Source organism: Ixodes scapularis, unplaced genomic scaffold (genome assembly GCF_016920785.2).
Source record: "Ixodes scapularis isolate PalLabHiFi unplaced genomic scaffold, ASM1692078v2 PGA_scaffold3__209_contigs__length_174095766, whole genome shotgun sequence".
Taxonomy (NCBI): domain Eukaryota; kingdom Metazoa; phylum Arthropoda; class Arachnida; order Ixodida; family Ixodidae; genus Ixodes; species Ixodes scapularis.
In genome coordinates this window covers 147,730,689-147,756,415 of record NW_024609868.1, presented here as the reverse complement: position 1 = coordinate 147,756,415, position 25,727 = coordinate 147,730,689, and the positions used below count along the sequence as shown (strand labels likewise).

Sequence of the window (25,727 nt, the reverse complement as noted above, 5' to 3'; positions counted from 1 at the left end):
CTTACCCTCGCATTTTAAGAGGAAGAGATGAAAAATCACTGCTCAACTATATCGGTTGGCAAGTGATAGTGCGTCTTGCTTTTCTAACGCAATAAGTCACATAACGCGTAGCTTCACTGAATGGGACTTTAACGAGGGATAAACATAAAGTCTTGCTGCCAGAAGTCAAATACGTTGTATGGATGTTTAGGCAGCATAAATGTATTCTTATTTCAAATGTTTAAATTTCAACGTGTTCTTGTATCAGGTAAATTTTGGCAGTGCAGCTAACCTGTGGTGCTCAACGTGCACCACACGGTGGTAATTACGCAAATGCACGCTGGTATTTATAGTGCAAGCCCGAATCAAAACTGGCATGTTGAGTTTCACCTTAGAGAAGCAGGAAAAACAAAGTATTGCCCGGAGCATTTCTTCTGTCTTCTGCAATTCCAAGACCGCTCGAGCAAAGCCATTTGTGACAAATGAGGGCGGAACCCTGAATAAAACTTCAAGCTCCACGCAATGAATCTTTAGATTTATGAGCAGGGTGGGCAGTCGCTAGAACCGAAGGAAAAGAAAACGTGATATGCATTGGTCAGGGGCCACGAGTAAGCCATGAGTTCTTAAGAGGCGCCGCCGTCGGTGCTATAAGGCCACGCATCGGTTGTACTAAAACAATGCGGGCCGGCAGAGCCAAAACGCATAAAGATTACTAAATTATCGGCCTCATGAGAATCTGCCATACTGAAAAATTAGATTAGAAACATTCGGACACAGAACAGTTCAGCTTCCCTCGGCTTGTTTATACTGCGGGGTCGGTTATTTCAGGACGGCGATATTCTTTTCGGGTCACATGATGTGAAAGTTGTTGGCTCAGCGCCCACAAGATTGTTGATTCACAGACCGTTGGACCGTTTCTCACTCCATCATCCCGTTGCTATTCGGGCGTTCGCTGTATTGGCATGACGTTAGGGTAATCGTTGCTGCAAGGTGCAGGTGAAAGTTCACAGGCTGGCGATTCTTCTAAGCAGACTAGTTCGCTCTTCCAAAGGTACCAGTAACCAAAGGTTTATGCGTAAAAAGTCACTGACCGCTCCTTAAAAAATTGTCCACACGACATGTTGATTTAGTAGCCACGCCCAAGAACTTTCGATGGCAACACTTGCCAAAAGCGTCCGCTCAGCCCTATATCAGATGATTTGATGTTGTGGATCGATACTTTCCTCTCATCGTTCAAATAGATAACGGCCAGTACACAAATAGCGAGTAGCAAGTTTTTGGAAAGTCCATTTTGTACGGGCCTTCACCCGAAAATATCGCTGCGCAAGTAGCTGCGTTTCAACAGAGCACTGCGCACGTCAATATTACATTTCATCGAAAACTCACTCCCGTTTTACGGATCTTTGTGCTGTAGATTGTAAACCTTCTTCTAAATGGTTTTAATTGTTGTCCCATACACTTAACGTTGTTAAGTCTGTGCAGCTCGTGGGGTACGGCTGGCGACATGGACTAATGTACAGTGCTCACCAAACTTAAACGGAACTCGCAAACTGTGTCTTTTCTCATGGGAGCGCTATCCTGGCGGCAGCCGAGCAACGGGTTGGTGATGTAGCGCTCAACAAACCATACCGAAGTGCTACGACAAGGAGCCTTGTTCAGCTTCAATCAAGATAGCGCTGCCATAAGGAAACACGTAGTTCCCGTGTTCGGTGTAAGTTTGGTGAGCATTACATGCGCCAGTAAGGAAACAGTTGTGTTTAGCTCAAGTTACCGATATGAGCGGGGCTCTGATGCATCTGACCTTCTGTCATGCTTTATGATACTGTGCAGTTCACATACTACCTGGTTTGGAAAAAATGGTCTGTGCGAGGAAAGTATGCGAGAACCGCCCACCGACAGCTTATCAAATTAAGTATGTCTCTTCTCTCTTTTCCTGAATAAGATACACGTGGGGTCTTTTCTAAAGCTACCTCGTGAAAGCAATATATAAAATACCTCATAGAGAACTTATACCTTCTAAAATGATCGTCCAAGTTCCTAGTGGACCTCTATAAAAACACCCGTGCACACAATGCTGTTCTGGGGTGGCAATACAGGAAAGGGAAACAATACTGGGGAGTCTGATTACATCGTTTCATTAAGACCGGTACCTTTATTAGTACGGTATCCTTGAAAGCCCCGCTTTTGTCACCGTTAAACCTTGGGCGTTTTGAGAAGAAAGCCTTATAGTTAACTCAGTTTTTTGGTTTGTTGTTTCATCGCAGAATAGGGCGCCTAGCGGAAACCGGTTAGCGTTGGCTCTTCGACCTTCGCTGTGCGTGGGGAGCCAAGATTTATTCCAAGAAATGCGCGCAGATCTGTACGACAATTTCCCTGATCGTGGTTTTCTCACCCACGCTCACCCAGTTATCCGCGCTAAGCGCTCAAGGACTGTTTTTTTTTGTTTTTTTTTACATCGATTTCAATTCACGCGTAAGAAACCACCGACTGCTCTACAATTCTTGAGCATAGCGGCTTCACCGGGCTGTGATGAGGCTGCCACATTGACTATTTGAAGGATGTGAACCTTTGTCGTAACATCACTACTCAGAAGCACAGAAAAAAGGGCTTTGTCCAGTTGTCACAATACGGCTTCACGAGTCTATAGCAGTTTTTCACTGCACTGTAATACTGCTAACACGGACACTTCGCTCCTTCATCTCAAGAACGAGGCGAGGTACTCGAGGCAGAATACAAGTACATTCAATGACAGAATAGCAAGCTTGCAGGTAACCAGTAGAACATTGTTAAACATTTCCGTATAAGCACACAATAAGGGTGGCCGTATAACTGAAGTGATAAGTTTGAGAAAATCTCGGTACTGAGAAGTAGCACCCGGTGCCGTTGTTATCATGAAGTGCTCAGTAAGGGTCGTAATGAAAGCAGGCATTGATGCCATAATTATAACCATAATGGACATACTTTCGGCACGAAGGCAAGAAAGGACGCAAGATAAGACAGCAAGGTCAAAAGAGTACAGTGACAAAAAGCATCTTTTAATACAGCACAACTATCGAAACAGCATAACACTGCGTATGTTGGTGGGGCGGCGTTAAAACAACGTGCCTCAAAAATATTTTAATGAGTTTATGGCATTTTAATATACAAGTTTAACAATCTAAGGTAGCATAATTTACTTTATATTTAGGAAGGTGATTGTTAACACTTGCCAGATAATTTTGCAGCGCTAAATTAATTATTAGAGAGTTATAATGCAATAAGTTTGTGTCCTACTGTGTCCCGCTTTGTGATTCGTGGTGGTGTAATTCAAGGCCAATAAATGTATAGAAAGGAAACGCCTTTCCCGATAAACACGTAAACAACACTAAGCTGAAAGCACCGTAAGGCGCAGGCGAGCTGGTGTAAGTTTACCATTATGCTAAAATACCTGATGAACCAACAAGCCCCCCAATTGATCTTGATAAAATACCTGAGACTGCGTGTGAAAAAGCCTTGAAACAACCAAAATTAAAAGAGACAGGGCAAGAAGTCAATCAGACGAAGTCTCAAACTAAGTGAAACTAAAGAAATAAGTCAAACGACGCCTCAAACAAAGTCAGGCGGCGTTCGAATCACCCCCCCCCCCCCCCCCCATATCACTGACTCCTTTCCCTGCCCCTTCTAATTTTGGTTGTTTCTAAGATTGTTCACAGACATGTCTCAGTAGTTTTAAAATAATGGTGAACTAAGCAGTGATTCTTCGGCGTAGAAAAAAAAATTGCAGCTTAATCATGCTTTGCGACGAAAGTAATTTCAAAGAATCAACACATAACCTATTAGGACTGATTTAATTAAAGCGAACGAAAAATATAATACAATATTCAGTCCTACAGGCATTATTAGACTACGATATAAAATTCGTACAATTTAGGCTGATGCGATTTATTTGGCATTGAATGAAACTGCTGCATCGGGGCACGTTCTTATAGCTCGAGGTCATCTATATATGCGATATTCCGTCATTGCGCTCTTTTATCGTGTGTTATCCTATCCCGTTCAAGGAACTTCCACGCACGTACGAGTACGACGTTTAGTCGTGGCGCTAACTGACATCTGCTTACATACCACGCGGCGTCCATTTATCTTAATCGGTTATAGAAGTTTGGTCACATCAATCGTTTGTATATCGTGATCAGAAGGCGGGCGTAATAACGTCCAGTTTTCTGCATAGTTCCAAGTTTGCGCTGAGGTGGTTTATTGCCCTACCTACTTTATGGGTTATTTCTGCATATCGTTCACCGAATGCAGTCCCCAATGTGAACGGCGTCCTGAAAGTCAACTTTGATTTTCATGAATCCCGTCGCTTAAGCAGTATGGCTCCTATAGTCCGCGCACGCCAAACCCCAACAAAACGCGTGAGCATGACGCCTGAAAGTGTCATTGTAATAAATGAAGATCGGTAAGGAGCCAATCTGACCCTCCGTAGCAAGAGGGGAAGCGTTGTAACAGATGTATTGCACGGCGGTTCAGTGGGACATGGGCAAACCGCACAGCATATAACATAAGATACCCTTGTAACACGACCCTCAAGTATGTCTACCAATAGCCACAGGAAGCTTACTGTAGTACCTCTGGCGTTGAGCAAACAAATGTATTTAAGTATCTACTAATGGAAAAACCTAATAGCCCAATCACCGCAGCCAAATGCTGTTCAATTCAGTCTTTTACCTTGAGCGCATATATAATAATGCCTTTCATTCTCTAAAAAAAGAGGTGTTCATATGATTTTAACTTGGTTACACATTTCAAACTCTAGGAATAAGTTTCCCTTTTGATATTTCTACAATAATATAGAGGAAAACGTCGAAAGAACTTGAGTAAGCTTATTTCGCTGATGTCAGCAAAACATTGATCTACCTGTATATTGTGGGAGAAGAAACCTGATCTACTTAGAAAAGCCTCAACTAGAGGAATGTCGATCTTTGCCCGGACGAATGGCTTTCGAAAATCATGGCATTTACCATATACCGATGCGTTTTCACTCTTCCCGACACCCTTCTCGTAACCATATTAGATCCTAATGACTATTGTGAAGCAAAACTACCACAGCAATTATGTTTTTGTACCCGTCTAAAAGACGGGCAATTTCACGGACAACGCAGATAACTTTTCAATCAGGTATGATTAGTTTGCTCTTCACGCTTCGTGCCAACTCGGCGAGTTCGCGAGGAAAGTCGCACAAACTCACCGCGTTCAATGCCTCATTCCTAACGTCGAGGGGTGTCGGCCAGCACCTGCAAGCAGAGAAGAGCGAAACGGTGTCAGGCGCCTCACGACGACAACACACATCAGCCGCAAAACAAAAATGCGGAGACGACCACGGAGGAACGGCGGGCCCAATTAAACAACCCGACCTTGCCCATCCCTCGCCCAAGATGTTTGCTCGGTATTTCTATATCATCTGCGACGTGCGTGTGTGTTCTATGCGTGTGTGTGTGTATATAGGTCTGTGCGTCTGTGTGCATTTTACAACGTTTCTCCCGTCTTGCATTTTGTGCTGCTTGGTTTTCTTTTTTTCTTTTTTTTTTTTCTTTCCTCCCGGTGCTGGGGCTGTCGCTGCGCAACGAACCTTCCGACGAACGACTTTCCCGCTTCAAGCTCGGCCATTTGTTTTCGTCTCTCGCGGGTTCTTCAACGGCAGAAGGCGATCGAGAATTCTCAAGGACGTCTTGCCGAGCTGACAGGTTCTGTAAGGACGTGAGCGGACGTTTGCAACGCTCGACCGGTAGACCTCGCTCGTACGGCATCGGCGTTGCTCCGTTGGCGGCGTGAAAAACCAGAAAGCGTTAGTGTAGTTGACTTAGTTTCTGATCCTTCTAGGAATTCACTGAGGCGAAGTAGAATCTTGTTGGCTCTCGACAGTAGGCGACCACCGCTCTAAAAAGTTGCCTCTACCGTTAAGCAAATCCTCCATAAATATAATTGGCGGTTTCTTCCCCGGTGACCTACTGGCAACGACAGAGTGAACTAAAGAGACATTTTACTTAATTATCCAGGTATTCCAACTCGGTGATACAGCGCGCAATAAGCAAGGACAGTGATAGGCAGTTGAGAACTCGCCTGCACATATGCTGGGTACGTAGGTAGACGGGCTCCCACCCCTACTCGCCTCATCAATATATAAAACTCGAGGTAAACGATGAAAATAATTAACAGAATACGAACCTTGGTAGTGATATTTGCTTTAGATTTTTGCTTCGGAACATCTACTTTAGGCTCTGTTCAGAGAAGATCATGCACGCGTCTCCGGTCGAGATTTCTTTTTATATTATTGTAATTTACTTTACAAGTTATAGCAATATATATATATAGATATATATATAGATATATATATATATATATATATCCAGAAAAACAATCAAGACTGCATCAAAGCTGCAATTCGCTTATTGAGTTTTGTCATCTTTGCCAAATTTGGCGGCACACGATAGGCGAAGTACAAATAAAAAATCTGATATTTTTTATAAAAAAGAGTAGTCTAAAGTTCTAACACCCACAACTATTTATACAATTCTGGAAACGATGTCGCGAGTCAAAAATTTACAAGTCTGACAACTTTGACATTTTACTGTATATTCGTCATTTATTATCTCGTAGTGTTTTTATGATAAACCATTTGAATTTTTTTAGAAATATTATTCCCATAAAGGTCTATCGTTTACGTTTAGTTAGGTACTCTAATTTATAAAGAAAATAATTACAGTTCTTGAAACATGTCCGAAGGTACAAAAGCCTGCAACATCAACGGGCAAAACAAAAAAAAAAAAAAACGCACCTGAATTTTTAAAAATTTATTTGAATCATTCTACACCATAATGCCGTGTTTTCATGAAATGCGTCGCATGTTGTATTATTTTGTTTCCGCCTAAAATATAGCGCTTAGAATCGTACACATTTGGCTACTTCAATTAGATTAGAACCGGTGAAAAGGGGGGGAGGGAGATAATTGAATGACGCATGCGCAGCCGGCGGAAGGAACTATGTTCGTATTTTCCCAAGTTTGAATAAAACTTCAGTTGCGAGTTCGTCTGTCGTACGTGTCCTCTTCTTCCTCCTTGTTTTTTTTTGTTGTTTTTTTTTTGCACGCTTTCCATTTTATTATGGGCTACTTCGACATTTTTTTTTAATTGAGCACCCCAAATGACACTGTTCGGAGTCGCACCGCGGCGCCACTGTCTTGTTCCACGCTTCCCATTATGACTACGCAGTTAATCAGATTGTGGCGTTAGTCACTATGAAGGCCGAAAAAGGAATCTAGCAACGCACAAAGATAGAAAAAAAAAAAGAACCGCCATTGACAAAGTAACAACGCGAGGGCCTAATTGTGTTCATGCGTGGCCTGGTTCCTTTTTCGGCCTTTTTAATGAGTAACGCCGCAATCTCATTGACTGCGGACTGATCACGGGAAGCGTGGGATAAGACACTGGCGCCGCGGTGCGGCTCCCAACAGTTATTTGGCGAGCACATCAGTTGCATCGGCGCGCTCAATTCGTGTATCGCACGCTTCCTATAGTGCTCGTAAGATATAGCATTCGAATTTTTTTTTTCATATATAATTGACATAAGGGCCCATTCACCGTATACAATTTGTTGTTCTAGTTTACAGTGAGAAATATATACAGTCCTACGACGGAGCCATAGCACGCCCGGTCGCACATTTGGAGCGCGAGGATCTGGTAGCACAGAGCATTTCTCGGGGAAGCTGGCAGTGAGCGCGCAGCTTTAGCAGCGGCGAGGACGTGCGAGGAACGCGAGGAACACGAGCGGACATTCCATCACTCGGGAGAAGTGTGTTGCGGCGTCTCGCCGCGGCGGGGCGCCCGTTACAAGACTCTCCTCTCATCCGTTGTTTCTGCCGCTCTACCTTTTCACTTTCAGCGGCCGCGTCTCATGGCGATCTGCCTGGCTTTGTCCGTATAGAGGAGGCTATGGTTTACGACACTTCGCGCAGGCGCAGTCGTGACCGCCGCGCGGTCTTGTAATTGTGTGCGCGAATAAAGACGAATCATCGAATGGCTCTCACTGGCTTCCTCTGCTACCCTGCCGACGGGCTGCGGTGTTTCAAAGAGTTAGTCAAAAATACGAGCGAACCTTCACCGTCCTTGCTCCATCGTGAGGTGGCGCCGTTCAGACACCTCCGCCTTTTTCCATCGTGTTCCCACCATCGCACTTGCTCTCGAGCGAGAATGAATCACCCGAACCACTAAAACGCGCCATACCCTTGCCGTTAAAGTAAGGAGATGTCGCCTAAGTATCCTGAAGTCAGCAGAATCGAACAGCAAAAACTGCCTTTAGGATCACGGCCGTCAATCCACGTCGTCTAGAGCCTACGCACCTATACTTCGTTTCGCCTTAAGTCAGGGGCAGTCAAAAGCTACGAGACATAAAAATGCGAGCATGCATATCGATAGCGCAAGTTCACGGAATATTAAGTGCACGTGACTGGTTTAGACGATGATGGCAGAGGCACAGAAAGGTGACCAACACCCTGACAATGCGCTCTTGGTGCTACTTGGTCGTACCCATCGGCCTGTAACTTTGCTTGTGCTCTGACTTATGGTGAAGTGAAGTATAGAATCAATGCAGAAAGAGATCAAAGTCCAGAGAAGGTATATACTTCCGTTCAGACTACGAATAGTGAGGATCATATTTCAGCTTACATACATACATCAGGCCCGCGGGACTCCCCAAAAGGCGATTTTTAGGGGCTACTTTAATTTACACCGACAAAATCCCGATAACAGTGGAGAGCCTCTAGAAATAACAGACGGTTGCCCGAAAATGGCAAAAAGAGACACGGTGAAGATCTGAAATCGAGATTAAGCGAAGAAACAAAATCCCGCAGCCTATAGTAAAGAGCCATTCGAGAAACATGAACGAACAAAACAGTTTGTTTTCTTATCTCCTCGCGAATCTGCGACCAGAGAAGGCGACGCCGGGGAAACATGTGCGCCACACATTTATCAAAAACACACTCCCGCCTATTATTTCTGGCATCCTGGAACGTCGGTCAAGGACGAAGGGGCGTTGCGGAAACTTTCATATATATTTCGCGCCTGCTCGGTTTATTTTCGTTTGACTGCCGCGACGGTTAACTGGGAAGACGCGACTTCATTCACACCGGTTTAGCGGGCCACAGCTCCTTCCGCGATTGCATCTTCTGCCACGCCAGAGTCTCCAAGGTCGCCCATTAGGGGTGCCGGGGGTACTTTGATCGGCCGCTGGCGATTCCGGGGAGCGCTCCTAGGGGGCCGTTCCACTGCTAAATGACCTCGCGCAATCAACGCAGAATGGGGGCACCAACGCGTACTCTCTACGCACACGCAAAGTTTTATTTGGTCAATTGCACGCATCGGCACGACGTCCCTACGTGAAGAGAGACCGCTGTCTACTTCGCATGAGCGTAGTTAGCCTGCCTGCAGGTTGCTAGTTCTCATGTTAAAAATTAGAATGATTACTAAACATTAATCGTGCTTTAAACGAGGTTAAACCGCTCCCATAAAATCAGGTCGCAATTACCTAACATTTTCAGGCATCGATTCAATGCACCAGATAAAGTCAAATCCAACAGTTGGTGCTTAGGATACGCATGGCGAGTGGTGGGTATCTTCTTACCTAGAGCCTCCCTGTATTAGGCGAAAAGAAGGACCCATGAATGGCTTGAACATTATAGGCCGCGAATCTCTAAAGCTGTCAACGACAGTTCTAACGCAATTAATGCGCTATGATGAAAGACGAGTGAAACATGTTCAATACGTCGCGCTCTATTTCGCCTTCCCTTTCTCTTCTACTATATGCACAATCGTTCACTCTTGAACATATTAAACGTAACACTAGATTTCAGTACAAACCACTGGAATGGCTGGCTAGAATAAATTGAACCGACATCCATAATCTCATCAGAGACGCTTTCAAACAGGAAATTTTAGTGTTGCGTTTTTTACTCTAAGTCATCCGTCTACCGTGGCCCATGGCCAACTATAGAACGCAACGTAGCATACATTTAGTGGCCATGAATCGGTTATTGTCACCTTCTTTCAATTTGGCCGTTTCGGGTTCTCTTGCATCTCGACATGTTCGCATCGATACCAGCTAGAAGACAAGGCCCGCATGAGCCGGCCAAAGTGACCTCATGCGGCCGCCGATGGCCGCACGAGGTCATCGTTAGTGCAGCCGGCCAAAGTAGCAAAGACGCTGCAACTCGACGACAGTAGGCCGCAAAGCGGCCGACATGTGCGTCTTAGCGTCGCCGTCTCCTATAGCATCTCGCTCCTGCGAGACGCTGGAAGATTAGCTGCAGGGACGCGTGCTAGGCTGCGTGAATTCACTAGTCATAGCGTTAGAGTGGTAGGGCGCAGTCATTTTCTTCGACGTGCTATTCACCTCACACACCTTCGTGCTGTCAAAAACACACCAAGCTGTGGCGTATGGAAGACTTCGTCGTCTGCTTTCATTCTGGCACGTGGCGCGCAAGGGGCATTGCATCGCAATATTTTAACCTACGTGACCGCCACCATGGTGACATTCCTTGCATGGTCTCTCACGTCACCACGAGATCCAGATTCCGGGCCATAGATATCAAAACCAGTAACGCGATAATAAAGTGCCGAACAAATATTTGCCGCATTCTACGTTGATGCACACCGTACAATACGTGTCTGCCCAGTAGAAAAACGCGTCCTATAATTTGATGTGACTGGACTGCCCATTGATGCACACTTACGGGGATATGATTCACCAGCACTTACAGCAGGCTCGGCCATTCGGAATGCCGCACTTTGGCATCCGATTGCTAACGACTGATAGCGTAACTTATCAAAGACATCCGAAATAGAAATAATCCTGAAAGCACAAAAATGCAGACAAATTGGTCATGGATGAAGAAAAAATAAACAATAACACTTGGACAACACAACCACATCTTTCATAAAAAATGTGGTTGTGTTGTCCCAGTGTTGATTGTTTATTCTTTCCTTCATCCATCACTTGAACCAACACGCTCTTGTTCTGAGTAAACAAATTCGTATATTTCCTGTTTTGCTTTGATATTTTTTGTGCGCCGTTACGTCATTCGATATTTTTTTCGTTGGCAGCCCGAACGACGGATGAAGCCATCTAGCCTACGCTGGCAACTGAGCAACATCTTGTTGACGATCGGGGCTCAAAGGTAGGCTACAGTCGAGCACCTAGCGGCATCCTGTCGGGAACATCCTTTCGAGAACAACCTTTCGGTTGCGTTGCATTCATCGAGAGGCACTCTGCTTGTCTCGCACTGAGCGAAAAGTCATGCCTGTACCTTTGGCAGTGCTACAGGTCGGCGAAGACGAGTTTCTCATACAAACTTTACACCGCACTTTACAAAGTTCTTTTTTTTTTTATGTAAAAATGAAGTAAACGGAGTAGGGGTGCGTCGAAGGGTATCCAATTTCTCATATGGGCGTCGGGCTGCATTTTTTTTACTCTACGAGGGCAACACCCATGTTACGACACGAAGCGGTACCCTCGGAAGATCACACAGCACTCTGGGGCGACAAAACTCCAGATCGTAAATTCCGGGCCTACTCCCTCATTCATCGCATCTTGTCCCGAAGAACTCCGCGCTTCACGAGACTACCTTCGAGATGAACGAAAAAGCTTCATAAAAAAAGAGTTTCAACATTCCCATCAACAGGCACCTCCTAAGAGGAACGCACATTTTGTTTTACTTTATTCGTATCTTTTATACATCCTTAAATACAAACCGTTGGTATCTTGAAGGTATTTGACCGCCTATTCTGCAAGCAATCTGCAGTCGACTGCGCGCCTACATTACACCTGAACACGAGGGGCGCCAATCACTACGGTCAACGGACCGATACTAGCCAATCCGGAGGTCACCAAAAACGTTTTCTTTTGCCTGAAAATATTAAAGGTGCGAACCGGCATTCCTACGCCATCTCACGTTTTCCAATTGGAACGTTTCCTTAGCTGCGTCATTCACTGAACGAGCTCCGTTCTTTTCAATCTTATGAAATATTATGTAGACACTGACAGCACCTCGATTTACAGAGCCCACACATTGGGGATAAGAATAGTCACTGAATTGTTCGATTTATTATTATTATTATTATTATTATTATTATTATTATTATTATTATTATTATTATTATTATTATTATTATTATTATTATTATTGTTGTTGTTGTTGTTGTTGTAGACTTCTTTTTTCCGTGGTGGGCGATAGGTCTATAACTCCATAATTGTGATATATATTATGTTTGGACTAGTCGAACTCCATTTAGAACATGACATTTTAATTTTTTTTCTTCGCTCGGACAATTGTAAGCATTAATTTATGCATCAGCGTAACCGTCCAAGGTACTGCCTGCCCGTGCAAGTCTGCTGTATTCCGAAGGTGTCCGAGTAATACAAGGCCAACTTGTTTCCTTCTCCGTTCCTGAGAGCGACAAACGGGCTTTTTTTTTTTTTCCAACGATGAAACTTTATTTATACCGGGTCAAGATAATCTAAGCTCAGATCTTTATGCACTCCATTTGTCGTGTCACTCCACAACCGGCTAAGAACAGGCGAAGTAGCCGGGCTCCGATTGCCGATGACGTGATCGCGTCTGATTATCCACCTAATGTGTGCTCCAGGACACGTTGTCTTTGAGAAAACTTGCGGGTGCTCAATTAATAGATTCTCTAACCTTCAGAACGGTGCGCTAATGTGAGAACCGGCGTTGAGTTGATCGTGACTGTTGACTCTGCCGTACGGTTTTCGTTGGCGGGCCGGCACCGGAGACAAGCCAGGTCAAGGCGAGCCTGAGCCGAGCCTGTTACGATTTCGATCCAGGGGTTCATCGGAAGCGCAGGTCGTGATGCAAGGAAGGTTACGAGGCACCGAGAGACTAGCGGAAGTGCCTTCTTATTTCTGCAATATCGATATTGAAGATTAGTAACGAACGCAAATGCATCAATTATAACGTCGTGGCCTTCTGCGAAGCTCGTATTTGTAAGCTTTGTGCTGCGGCTATCGGGTACCACTTAAGACTAAAAACTCGAAACTCTGCAGATGCATGTTTCTCCCTTTAGCCTCATATGTATTATGCAATGTTCGATAGATTACGGCCACGCTGCCTTTCCGCTGGAGGTGACTTTAACTCAGATTCACAATATTCGGGTAAGAAGGGGCAGCAAGCATTCATTGATGCGCAAGAACATCAGTGTTTATCCTCGGATCATGCCCCTGGGGAAACAAACAGAAGGAAGGAGAGGTATATGGCGGACCGGCAGAGAGATTAGAGACTGCTTTTTTAAGTGAAGGGGATTATGATTGGCAATGTCAAGTACTGCGTTTTTGATCGACAAACTTAGAGAAAAGGTTGTGGAAGGAAAAAGAAAAAAACGACACGGAAGTTATGTTACGAGCGTGACGATGTTCATACGATAGATTAACATGACCCCTGTCCACTGAATTTGTCATAATTAGGGAAATCGGTTGCCTTTGTACGTCTGAAACTTGGGTGACCATTGCAATAGTTCACCGCTGCAGCACATCATGTGACTATATAAACAAAAAATGGCGGTCCTGACCGAAAATGCACTATGAGTCTCGCTGCCTAAATAATTTCGCCGAGATCTACTCACCTCAAGATGTTTTTGAAGTGTGACGATTTTGTCAGGTATGACTAACGTTGTGTGGCATAGCTGCATATAGCAGATAACGAAAGTTTTCTACATGTATATCCATTTGAAAACATTCGTGGAAAGTATACTAATATTATTAATGTAATTTGGAAAACTTTTGTGAACAGTACCTGCGTGCTGGACTGAGTTGACAACGAGCCACAAATTGATATCTACGGGTGTATGTAACTTAAGTCACCAACAAACGTTTTATTTCTTTTTTATATATAAACAAGGGTGTGGCATTGAGTAAACTACACTCCACGCATTTCACTCCATATACGTTTAAATCCGTTTAGGCATGTTTTTAAGCATTGGGAGAACCCCAAATCTCTCGGTTACTAAGACAGCAATCAAGCATCCCAAGATCGTAAAATGGAAGAGTGAAAACCGAGACCTGTTCCCTCAAAGTTTTTCAACATTTTTGAGGACTTCACACAAAAGATAAGTAACCACGGAAGTGACAGGCAGAAGCAATGTTGTCTGATATAGTTAGTTAGACGATGTTGGGAATTTCGTGAAATTCTTGAGCCTTTAGTGTCCTCATTAATGATCCTCGACATCAGGCAAAATCTTGTGAAATCTGGGGATATGGGCCTCGTGACCCAAAGCAACTGAACGCACTGCCGGTGCCAGATTAGAGGAGCCATTTCTGAGTGGCGCAGACAACTATAGGGTCAGAGAACAACGCATTAAAAAGATCAGAGCATTCAAAATAGTTAGTGTCAAAGATACTCGCTAGGGTGCGTATGAGGGTTATAACTTATTTGTTATTTTATATAAAAAATGACTAAATCAAGCGTGAGAAACATTTTCTTTTGTGAGCGTACCGGTAGCCAAATTCTGCATACCTTTATGCAGAAAATTTCTGTACGTACCGGTAGCCTTATGCATAACTTTATGCGGAAAATATTTTTTTTTAAGTGGGCGTTGCAACAAACATCGACATTCGCACTTCGCTGGCCTGTTTTGTTTAACAGTAGCTTGGTCTCTTTGAAAATGTTGAGAAGTATCCACCTAATGCGGATACTTCTTAACGTGCACCCTAAATTGATTTAGTTAACTTAGATTATTTCTTAAATTATTTTCTTTTTCTGAAGAAGAGCGCATGCTTTTGTAGACGTTTTAAGTCAATTTCGTTGTATTGTTAAATTTGATGAAATTTCAATTAGGGTTTAGTGTCGCTACCGCTTTCCCATATGGCAACGCTTGACAGATGACAGTTTATTTATTAACGCTTGTACAAGCCAGTAGGTAAATCAAGTGATTTTCTATGTATACTTTTATTGACAGCGAAAAAAAAATTAAGCACCGAAATGTTAAATAAAAACACTCATACTGTTCTTTTGTAAACCTCAATTATTTCGTCTATAAAGTTGATTAGGAATATTTGCCTTTAGTATGACAGCATCGATCTTATAGATATTACAATAGTACCTAAATTTCCAAATTGTATTCTTGCTACAGCATTTCGTTTTTTGTAATTTTTTGTTTTGTTTTTTAGAACACCAGCAAGTGTACGACGAAGCTTGTCAAATCAGCGAAACAGATAAACACCGAATATACAATTTCCCCATACAAGTTTACGAACATTTTATGGTGTATACCCTAATATTTCCAGCCCTAAAGTTTAATAGAAATGTAGACACCGGTAGGATGACCACGCTTCCTCTTCGAAAGTAGGCAATCAAAAGCAATTCAACAACGAAATAAATATTTCTTATATTCGCACAGCTACGGTTTCGTTCGCTTTTGCTCACCACTCCTGTTGTATTTATCTCCTTGTTTTACAAGTTACGCATGTATTTATAGTACTTATGTAGAATAAATAGCAGTAAACGTCGTTTTTATTTTAGGGAAATAACCGCTGATATATTACGAACAATCGTTGCAAGAATAAACCTAGTAATCCGGAAAAACCTTGTTACAGGAAATATTATCCAGGGGTTATACATCGAGGTAGAACAAGCAGAAATGAAGAAAAATTAAAAGTTTACCACAATGCATCGACAGGGATATGCTTTCTGATCTATAATAATTTCCCTAAAAAACAATGTTTTAGCAGGATATTTAAGAAAAAAATAAAACTATTGCTATTTTCTTTTTTTTTTTATCGGGAGTGTTCCAGAGCCTCTAAAGTGAGCTATTTATAACATTCGTCTTTCAAACAAAACAAAAAAAAAAAAACAAGAAACAACAACGTGGAATAGCAAAATCAGCCCGAAAGCATTCAACAGCGCACTGTGCACCTGTAACCAGCAGGGCACGGCAGAATTACGTATAGTGCCTGTCGGCACATTTGCAAACGATGTAATCTTTTCTCAGCAGCTATCTCTGCCAACCTGCACAAATATACAAAACCGATACAGACGGGAGCGGGAACGCTCGAGTTTGTATTCGAGAGGCGCTTTGAGATTTCACTCCAAGCAAGCTCTTCGAATAAAGAAAGATTCCGCCGTGTTTTCTCCTCAAACCTGTATAAATTGAGTCCTCCACTCGGTGGGGGTTCCGAAGACTTGGGTTTCTCGGAAACTTCTATCAATCAGTCCGACGAGGCGTGAACTCTGACACCATTCTTTACGATCGCTTTCGTACGAGTTTTACGCCACACCAGATTCTTTCTCCCGGGAGTGTCGATTGCGTTAAGGGACAGGAAAGGTAATAAAACACAACCAAAAGTAGATTGTTTCCTCTGACTTGCGTACGTTTGTTTTGCTTGCTAATACGCTGGCTTACTCGCGATGGACGTCCGTGGCTGTACTTCTCCCGCCACTCTCGCAAAATTTATGTCGTGGTTTTTGAACCCTGTTTAAAGTCAATACGAAACCGAGCTGACTCTTGCCGCCTGCTCGTCTAGCTCTACGGAGGAAAAGATGGCTCCCGGTTCCGAGAAACGTTGCGACGAGGTGGAGTTACCGAACGTATTGCAGAACCCCTGTGTGCAGTTTCTCGGTACTTTAAAACAAGAAAGTGTTTTCACCTATTGAGAGTTCTTCCAGAAAATATATTCTAAGTAAAAGATTTGCGAACAGCAAAAGGGAGATCTTGTTGCCACGGCTGCAATGGACCGCAGATGCATCCACCGCAAAAAGTATAATAGTAAAAAAAAGCCAGGTGGTAGCCTTCCAAACTCGACACTTTGAAGACTTTAGCTTTCAGGTATTAACAACTGAATTCAATCGAATGTGGAAGTGGAGATAGTGGTTATGGATGTAACATGGTTGAATTGATAACATAGACGCATACGGTGGCACAGACTAGGAAAATTAACGTGACTTTACGTGACACCGATTGCTTTTGATAAGACTATGTGCATTCCTTATTCCTCTCATTATAAAATGGTAAAGCGAAGAGGCAACATGGTATTTCTTCTTGGGTTCTTATGCGCCGAAATGATTCTCTCTATTCAGACATTGCCTTAGGGAAAATATCCGATGATTATGTCTTTGCAGAGACTAATGCCGTTGATTTTTTTAATACCAAGTAGCGGCAAAAGAAGAAGAAAGAAATCAATAGAAAAAAAATTGGGAATCGCTGACTACGTAAGTCGCCTGTTCGGCCCACTTGCCCCTCTTGGTAAGTTTACCCATACCGTATTTACGCGAGTAAAAGCTGCACTGTTTAGGCAGAAAACCCGAGGGTCTGCTTTTCCGTGGAGCACGCAGATTGCCAATCATCGCGATCAGCAGCATGATTCCAGCTGTTTACAGGACAGAGATGACGTCTTTGTACGAAGATACCATCTGTGAAGATTGCATTTGTGTGGAGAATCGTGTTCTCCATCTGGTTATTCGCTATGTTATTTATGCACCACGCAATTATTGGCTGTTTTTGTGTTCTGTGGGAAAGTAGACGCAAGGGCCTTGCTCATAATTAGTGCGGCTATTACTCGAGTAAATACGGTATTTCTAGCACGGGTTCGCACTTAGGGTGCACAGGGTTCAGCTCGTCTCAGAATAACGGCTTCTAAGCGCTAACGCCTGTTTTACCAGATTACAGCTGACAACATATATTGGCATTTAACGACACAGTTTTTTAGCAGAATACCAAACCAAACTGAATTTACCCCTGTGGCAACGCTTGCAGGACAAGCACACGATGTATGGCTTATTTATTCTAGAAAAGCTATTCTCTTTTAACCACGCTGCAGCAGATATATCTCCTTCCTGCGGAGGCTTTAGTGCCAGACACGAAGTTGCATGCTCCGATTTTAATGACGTTCGTTATCGTTACAGTGCAAACCACGTTCGAGGACGACTGCAGATGGATCGAACCGCGGAGGAAGTAGCTGCGACAAATCGGCTCACGCCTTGCCAAGTTTTAAACGGGAATAACGTCTTTGTCTTCTTTACCTTACTCCTACAAAGGATAATTTGAAAATTATAAGTGAAAACTCACTCAGTTTAATATGAAAACGCCCCTCCTGTCTGGAAAACAGACCAATTCAGTGAATATTGAACGCTCGTGTGTTCCCCGGTTATTTTATTTTTAATTTTTTTTTTTAGGTAGTATCTGGTGGTGTGGTTTTATTACATCTCCTTTTGTTGGAGCGAGGAGGTGCTTATTGAATTAACCGCGTGATATTTTGCCACGTGGACGTACTTGCTACGGTAGGCGTTGGTATTTTTTTCAATCTACGTCTGATTTGTCTGAGAATATTTTAGTGCGTTATGCCTTTTCTAAGAAGCTAAGCCAGATAATAGGCTGAATGTATAACGATCAATTAAAATGTTGGGGTGCTTAAAAAAAAATTAGTCATACTTGTGGAAGTGGTCAGATCTCACAGAAGAATACGAAGTGAACACAAGGAGCTTCGTACGTCCTGGACTCCTTCAACTTAGCCGTTTTGGTGTTTGGTTGGGGGATAAAAGGAAAGCGACATGGAGGGCGAAGCAGGACACCCTTAAGATAGTTTTGCTTTGTCTTCCTGCTTAACGTCGATTTCCTTTTATCACTGTAACTTATCGACACGCCTCAATCAGTCGGGCTTAATGATGTTTACTTCTTTCGTCGTAACTTTCAGGATTAATCTTGTAATCGACAAAATAATTCGCAAGCTCGTGCGCAAACAGAAAAAAAAATAATATAAAAGTACCTCGCAAAACTGAATATATAAAAAAAACGTAGTACTCACAAAATTGGAGTTCCCGTGCATCTTAAAAAGAAGAGAAAAAGCACACGATGTTCGTTCGATGAGAGTCGACGCCTTCCCTGCCGTATCCGCAGTCGACGAAGAAACTAGCGGATTTCTCGGTCGACGCAGAGCATTCACTTATCCGTCGAGGAACCACTCACTCCCGCACCTCGTCAGCAGCACGCGACAGACAGCCGCCGGCCGTCCACTCACTCGAGGGAGAGAGACAAGCGAGCTCGCGCAGGCGCGAGCCCCAAAGGTGCTCGCGCTTTTCCCGCTCGCTCCGACGTCGCCCGTCGCACGCGCTCCCGCGAAACGCCGTCGGTTTCTCTGGCGACGTCCGCCGCGAAAGTGAAAACGGGCGACGGCGAAGCACGGGGCCGTCCCGCCGTGGACGCCTTCTCCGCCGAGCGAGAGCAGAGTAGGCGTGTGCGGGCCACGCTCGTCGCGCTGCTCGGCGACGGACGCAAGGACGACGACGGAGGGGGAACGGGCGGGGGGGATCTTGCTTTCTTTTTCGCTCGCTTTTACGGCTCGTTGGGCTTCGCGGCCAGCCGTCCCGCGTAACGGGGGTTGTCGGGTGCCAGGGACCGTAGGTTCGTTCTCGTCCGCATTCGGTTGACGGAACGTCGGGGCGAAAACGAGATGGAGGGGAGGGACATGAAGCTGAGGGACACTTAAGAGAGACTCACTGACGGCTCAAGAAACTCAGGGCGCGGCGAGCCACCTTATCATCGCTCCGTTGCCAAGCAGACTGCGCCATTAGCGGGGAAAACAAGAGGAGCCAACAGAAGAAGCCGCGGCCTGCTTAAACGCTCGGTGGCTAAGCGGAAGGAATGGTACGAGCAGTTAGATGAGAGTAAAGAAACAAACGGCTCAGTTGAACTGCTCATCTACATAATATGGAATGCGAGGTATGAAATTAGGATCGATATGTTCGCCTCGGTGTGGTTGCAACAGGTTGAGTTGGTTATGCTATTTGTCTTGTGCGCTCTATTTTGCGAGCAAAAGAAAAAAATCATATTTTTTTTATTGCGCCAATTCTATGGTCAGAAGGATGTGGTAAGGGGCGAAGGTTTGGGCCGGTAGACTACACGCATTTACAACATGAACATTTAAAGATTAAAGGTCCGCAAACATTTTTTTAAATTTTATTGGATTAAATTACAATAGAATATAGTTAGGTTCCGATACAATATAATTAATACGATTGAGATAAGTTACAGTACAATATAAGTTGCTCCGCATATAAGTTTGAGATACTTTTTTTCGGGACACGGGTTGACAAGGACGTCGGCTAGAACGATAGCAACGCTTGAAGAACGATTTATCTCATTAATATGGTAACAATTACAAAACAGCAGTATGTTACAGATTATTGCTTCGCAGGAAGGCACTGCATAATTGTTAAATTAAGGTGCCTATAAAAGGAGCGCTTACAGAGAACGCTATGTCTTGAGGTGCCGCCTAAGATATAACCTTCTAGTTGGAGTAGATAGCTTCGATAACCCCGATAACTTCACTCGACACTCTGCCGCGCCTTCGTGCATGCATACATTATCGTTATCGGACTGCAAGAAGAATCTATTAAAACTTACTAATGGTGGGGATTTTAGGAATAATGTTGTGGCGTACTGCGTGCGCAATGAACTAGAAGACACCATCATCTTCCCGATAAAACTTTGTTCGTCCTCCATGATGTTTAAAACCATTACTGTGGCAACTGAAAAAAAGAAAAAAATTTGAAGTCGAAGGAAAAGGGAACAGAAGAAGACTTCGTCCTCTGTGCCTTCTTTCTTCAACTTCAAAGTTTTATATTTTTTTCCTCACCAGAGTATCGAGTTTTAAACATCATGATTGACTATCACCAGCTCGCCTGCACACTCACTGTCTTTTCACTGTTCGCCATGACTGTTAGTCGGCGCTACCCGTGAAACATGGTATCGGGTATCACCGCTCAGACGTTTAAACTCCGCGTCGCTGTAAGTCATAGCGCAGTCGGCGCTGCAAACCGATGATGTCAATCAAGCAGCGCTCCAAAGCCACTTCATGGCGATCGTCGTCTCCTAGTGCTTAAGTCGGTAGCTGCTACACCAATCGAGCGCAGAGCATGCACCACGACCTTGTGATTTTAGTGCGGGTGATTCTGCTCGTATATTGTATCATTTGACCGCACTTTGATTTATGATAAAACAACCGTAGCAATCTTTCGAGACACAGGCTGAATATGGCGCTCACATTATTTTCATAGATTTAATCGTGGTCAAAATTTGACAGACTCACAGAACATACCGTTTCATCAAAATGAAACGGAATTTTAAATACCTGATTATTAAGAATAATGCATACATTTCCTTAAAAAAAAAGCTGCAGACGTTTATTATAGTTATTTAAGAGTGTGTAGATTATGGGAACGATACAACTCAGCATCATAATGACCTAGCAAACGCCATTTTCTTGCAGCTAAGGTTAATGTCCCTAAAGCGTGCACTGGGTGCTTCGGAAAGTAGCGCCGAGTTCGTCGGAAGGTCGCCATTTTGTTCCATGGAATAAAATGTTTCTTCCGAACCTCTCCATTTTTGACGAGCTGATCTAAATTCGCGGTGAGAGGTTGCTTCGCGAAGACATTTCTCGTACATCGAGATTTTGTTTACACGGGCTGGCAAAACGAGCGCACACATTCACACTGCTGCCCCATGCAGCGGCGTGCGAAAAACTATATCACTGTAAGAAATCTGTGGGCCTGACCCAGATCGCTTAGTTGAATGCATAAAAGGTGCCAAAGACGCTTACACTGCCGAGGAACGCTTCCACTTAGATGATGCGCCATCACGATCTTCGTGGGGCTGGCTCAAAATGATCGTTTCGAAGCTTCGAAAGGACCGAAATTGCGATTGCAATAGCAACAGATACCGTTAAGCCAATCGCCTTGCGTGGATGTAGTCGTAGTTATGTCCCTGTTTGCGTCCTGCTAGCAGGCGGGGAAGGAAATGGCGCTACTTTTCCAGGATCCAGTGACTAAGCAACCCCAGTGAACACTTTCCACCAAACTATTATAGTAGACGACAGGTGAAAATCGCAGTATAAGCTTGAGTGCTAACAAAGGCAAGGGCGTGAGTGTTCTAGGGCTAGCACCCTGACGGCCCTACGCAACACCCTTAGGATGCTGGCGAACAGCTTATAAATCGGGAACAAATATTCTCAGCATCATCCAAGAGATGCATGTTGTTTAGGAGCAGCAAGTTTACAAGCAACAAACAGTTGTTACATGCACAGAAAAAGGAAACACAGACTTGATGAATCACGCACAAGAGAGGAATCATGACCCTGGTAACTGCTCCAGCATCTTATGTACTTGGCAATTAAAAATTGCTCATCCGCAGCTGACCACTTCCACAATAGACTACTTCCATAAAGCCCTGCATGCAACACGGCGCGCGTTGCACTCTGGGAACTAGTTGGCCAGGGAGGAGAGTGCCATGGTTTCGGTTTCGATCGACACGTCAACAAGAGGTTATACAGAGAGCGTGCACTATAAACGGCCGTTGTTTTATGTTTTCTGGTCCCGAGAGCGTCATTTGTGGTCTCTAAACTGACCTAAATGGCCAGATCTCGAAGCTTTAGCACAAGCCCGAGACGTATAGCTTGTCTTAACGCATATGCTTATTGTATTTTTCTATTCGAGCCTTTCTGTTAGCGTTTCGAGGTATGTGGACTAGTGAGTGCTGGGAATCTCGACGCTGCGAAGCTCGGGGATCTTGCTTGTGTACGAAACGACAAGACACTAGTAAGTATGCACAAATCGAGCTCGCGCCTTTACATTAGTGTTGTTGCGCAATCAGGAAGTTTGTTTGTTTCGTGCGTCCAGAGACGAAATATGACTTTTTGCAATTACTGTTTTTTCTTAATATGCCTAAGTACGCGAGGTAAAACTTGGAGGCGCTATTGAAAAGCTCCATTTGAACACACTTCTCATCGCTTATCTGTACTGCCCCGCAGCACTGCACGAATTCGTGAAGTACCCACCCGCTTGCATTTCACTAATATTCAACATCGCATATACGCATAAAGTTATCCTGCAATCATATAGGCACATTCGCACATACAAACCGTCTTAAGAAACCAAAAGTCGAGCACTTGTGTGAAGAATGTCGCACCATTTGGCGGAAGTGCGTCGGACGGGCATGAACCCCGGTGCGCCAAACGAACGAAATTATTCAAAGCACATTTCACGGTTGCTAATGGCCATAATATTTGTCATGTGTTAGCTTTCTTCCTCACTGAGTGTGCCGAGATAATTTCAGACACACCGTTCAGGCACATATCTTGGGCGTCAGTAAAGGTCGTCCAAAAAGGCTTAGCGAGGAGTAGGGGACGCTTGTTAGGGCCTCCGTCGTAGCTAGCCGATGTCAGCGTTTGCGAAAACTTAATCTTATATCAGCATAAAATGTGAGTGTGAGATATGTGATGACACGAGGAAGACATCATAGTAACTTTTGTGCAGTAGTGAGGTCAAATTTATTGCGTTGCCAACGCTGGCTCAACTTTGATACTCCTGTGAGGATGCGGCTTGCTTTTCGCCCAATGAAGTAACAAGAAGCGGACGTTTGGCAAACAAAATACGTGTAGGGCTGAAGGTGACCAAATTTCAGTTGCAGTTCACTGGTACTAGACGGGATTACTGACACGAGCTCAAAGATGCACTCGTGGGGTGAGGTGACTAAGCCACGTCTTACTACGCTTGCATACGCACGCACAATATCCGGTGTTTCGGGAACCAAGGAAAGTGCCCCGGTCTTCGTTTTCATCTCGCTCGAGAATGAGTGTATTGTACAATCGTGAAAAGTCAGATAGTCGAAAACGCAAGCAGCGCGTTCGGTCGCGGCGTGATAGCATGAGATGAAGCTGCTCAGTCGAAACCGAAACTGAGTGGCCAACTAGTTCCCAGAGTGCACTGCGTGGTATTTCGCCGCGATGGGGCGCGTCGGTTTTGGAAGAAGTCCATTACGGAAGTTACGCTTATGTTGTTGTATTCTCAAGGGCTCGGCGGTCGAGGGATCGGTGGCCGAGAGGGCTTCAGCGCACACCAGCTCGGAGTACAAGGAGTGAAAGCTCAAGCTGCAGAACCCAGGGATCCTGGGTTGAATCCGATTCCGAGTCAAGAGGTCCATCGAGTCAAAAGATCCAACGCGTCAAAAGATCCATTATTGGACCTTATGACTCGTTGGACCTCTTGACTCGGAATCCACTGCAACGGGGTGGGATCCCGCGTCTAATAACAAAGCAACAAAAAAGAGGCAGATGGGAGAAGATGATGCAGTGGCCTCGGGGACGAGAGATTTCGGGATCCTGAATGGCTGGCTGTGTCACGGCGTTTGTGCGTTTTTCATTTCAATGGGCTATTAACCAAGCCATTTCTTCGTTGGCAATGCTTGATTATCGGAGAAATTTCCAGAGAGTTGCGCCTGCTGTAAGGTCGCGGGGACGCAGGTTGTTTCTTGAATTTAGAAAACAACGAACAGTTGGTCGGTGACTTAATTACAAGACGTGTATACGCAGCATGAGCGGAACAAGCAGAACATTTATGGCTTTATATTTGGACAGTATAATGTTTGACAGCCATCCAGAGGGTCACAGTATATTGCCAAAAGGGCCAGTGCAGCATGACTGCTAACTGGCACCACGCTGTACGGAGAACCATCATCGGCGTGCGTTCATGGTAACCGCTAGGGTGCCTTCATGTGCGCACATGAAGGCTCCCTAGTAACCACTACTGCGTGGTGCACATAACGACCCAAGGCTATACTCCGTTTCACCGAAGGATTGACTGCAGCCTATGCTAGAAGTCGAGAGCGTCATGGGACATCTCGCTCCGCGCGACGCCGCGCCGAACCGAAGGTCACGTGACACACTGTCGGCGAAGGATCGGATGCGTTGTCTGGTTCACTCACATGCATGAGTCCGACCGTGTGCGCCTGCAACGGTTCGCGTCGTTAATCTCTTTTACGGGTTGCTATGGCAACGAAGTTTTAGGCCGCTTACGGCCGCCATTGCTGCTGCGCGGTGTGGTCGTAAGGGGGGGGCTTCAAAACGTGTTCCGTCAGACTTGGTCGTAGTCGGTCGCAACAGTGTGAACCAGCCTTCAAGGTGAAACAGAGTACAACATCGTACGGCCCCGGCTAAATTGCACATTTGCGGTTTAGAAATATGTCGCCCTTTGGATGGCTGACAAGCATCGCGATGCCTCAATATCCACAAACACCACAGAGATTTGCGTTGACTGCGTACGGTTCATCATCTTCAGTTTATTTCTGTCATTTTTCTTGTGTAATGATAAAATTCCAAGCAGGGAATCTCGTAGTTGGTTGTACAATGAAACCTTAACAGCGACGAACATGTCTGTCAAATGAAGTGTCTGAGAGAATAGATTCAGACCTCAAACACGCACGACCGTCATTTTTTTTTCTTTTTTTTTCTTTTTTTTTGCTTTGCTCATTTAACTAGCTTTTCGCACAAGAGAAACACATTTCGAGCAAGTCATACATCACCTACAAGGTGCTCTTTAGCACATATTTCTAGCGAGCGTGAACGCGACACAATCGCGTTTCAAAAACGTGCGAAGGGCGTCATCTTCCATGGTCGTGGTGGGGCCTTTTTTTGTAACGAACAGACAAAATCGACCAAATCATTTTTCATTAAAAAATATACACGCACTCTGTATCGGCCTTCTTGTACGAACTAGTTAGCAAACAAAAACACACCCTATCGCAACCTATACTCTGCCCCCTGGCTCGGGAACGTTTTCCGTCCGCAAACCGGGAAATAGTGAGGAGTTAAACGGCGCGTCAAATTTAAATGCCTTTAACTTTTTTTTTGTGACAAAAATTAAGGCACCTATACCCATTTTC

At 44.5% G+C, this 25,727-nt stretch overlaps 1 protein-coding gene across 1 annotated transcript in view; it reads right to left on the bottom strand.

Moving 5' to 3' along the window:
• LOC8038964 overlaps positions 1–19,242 on the bottom strand; it is an 80,958-nt gene extending 61,716 nt beyond the window's left edge. The window contains exons 1-2 of the mRNA XM_029980041.4: positions 18,820–19,242; positions 5,207–5,252 (exon numbers count right to left, since the gene is read on the bottom strand). The gene's annotated coding sequence lies outside the window, so the exon portion shown is untranslated. The remainder of the gene's footprint in view (positions 1–5,206; positions 5,253–18,819) is intronic.
• Positions 19,243–25,727: the final 6,485 nt, after the last annotated feature.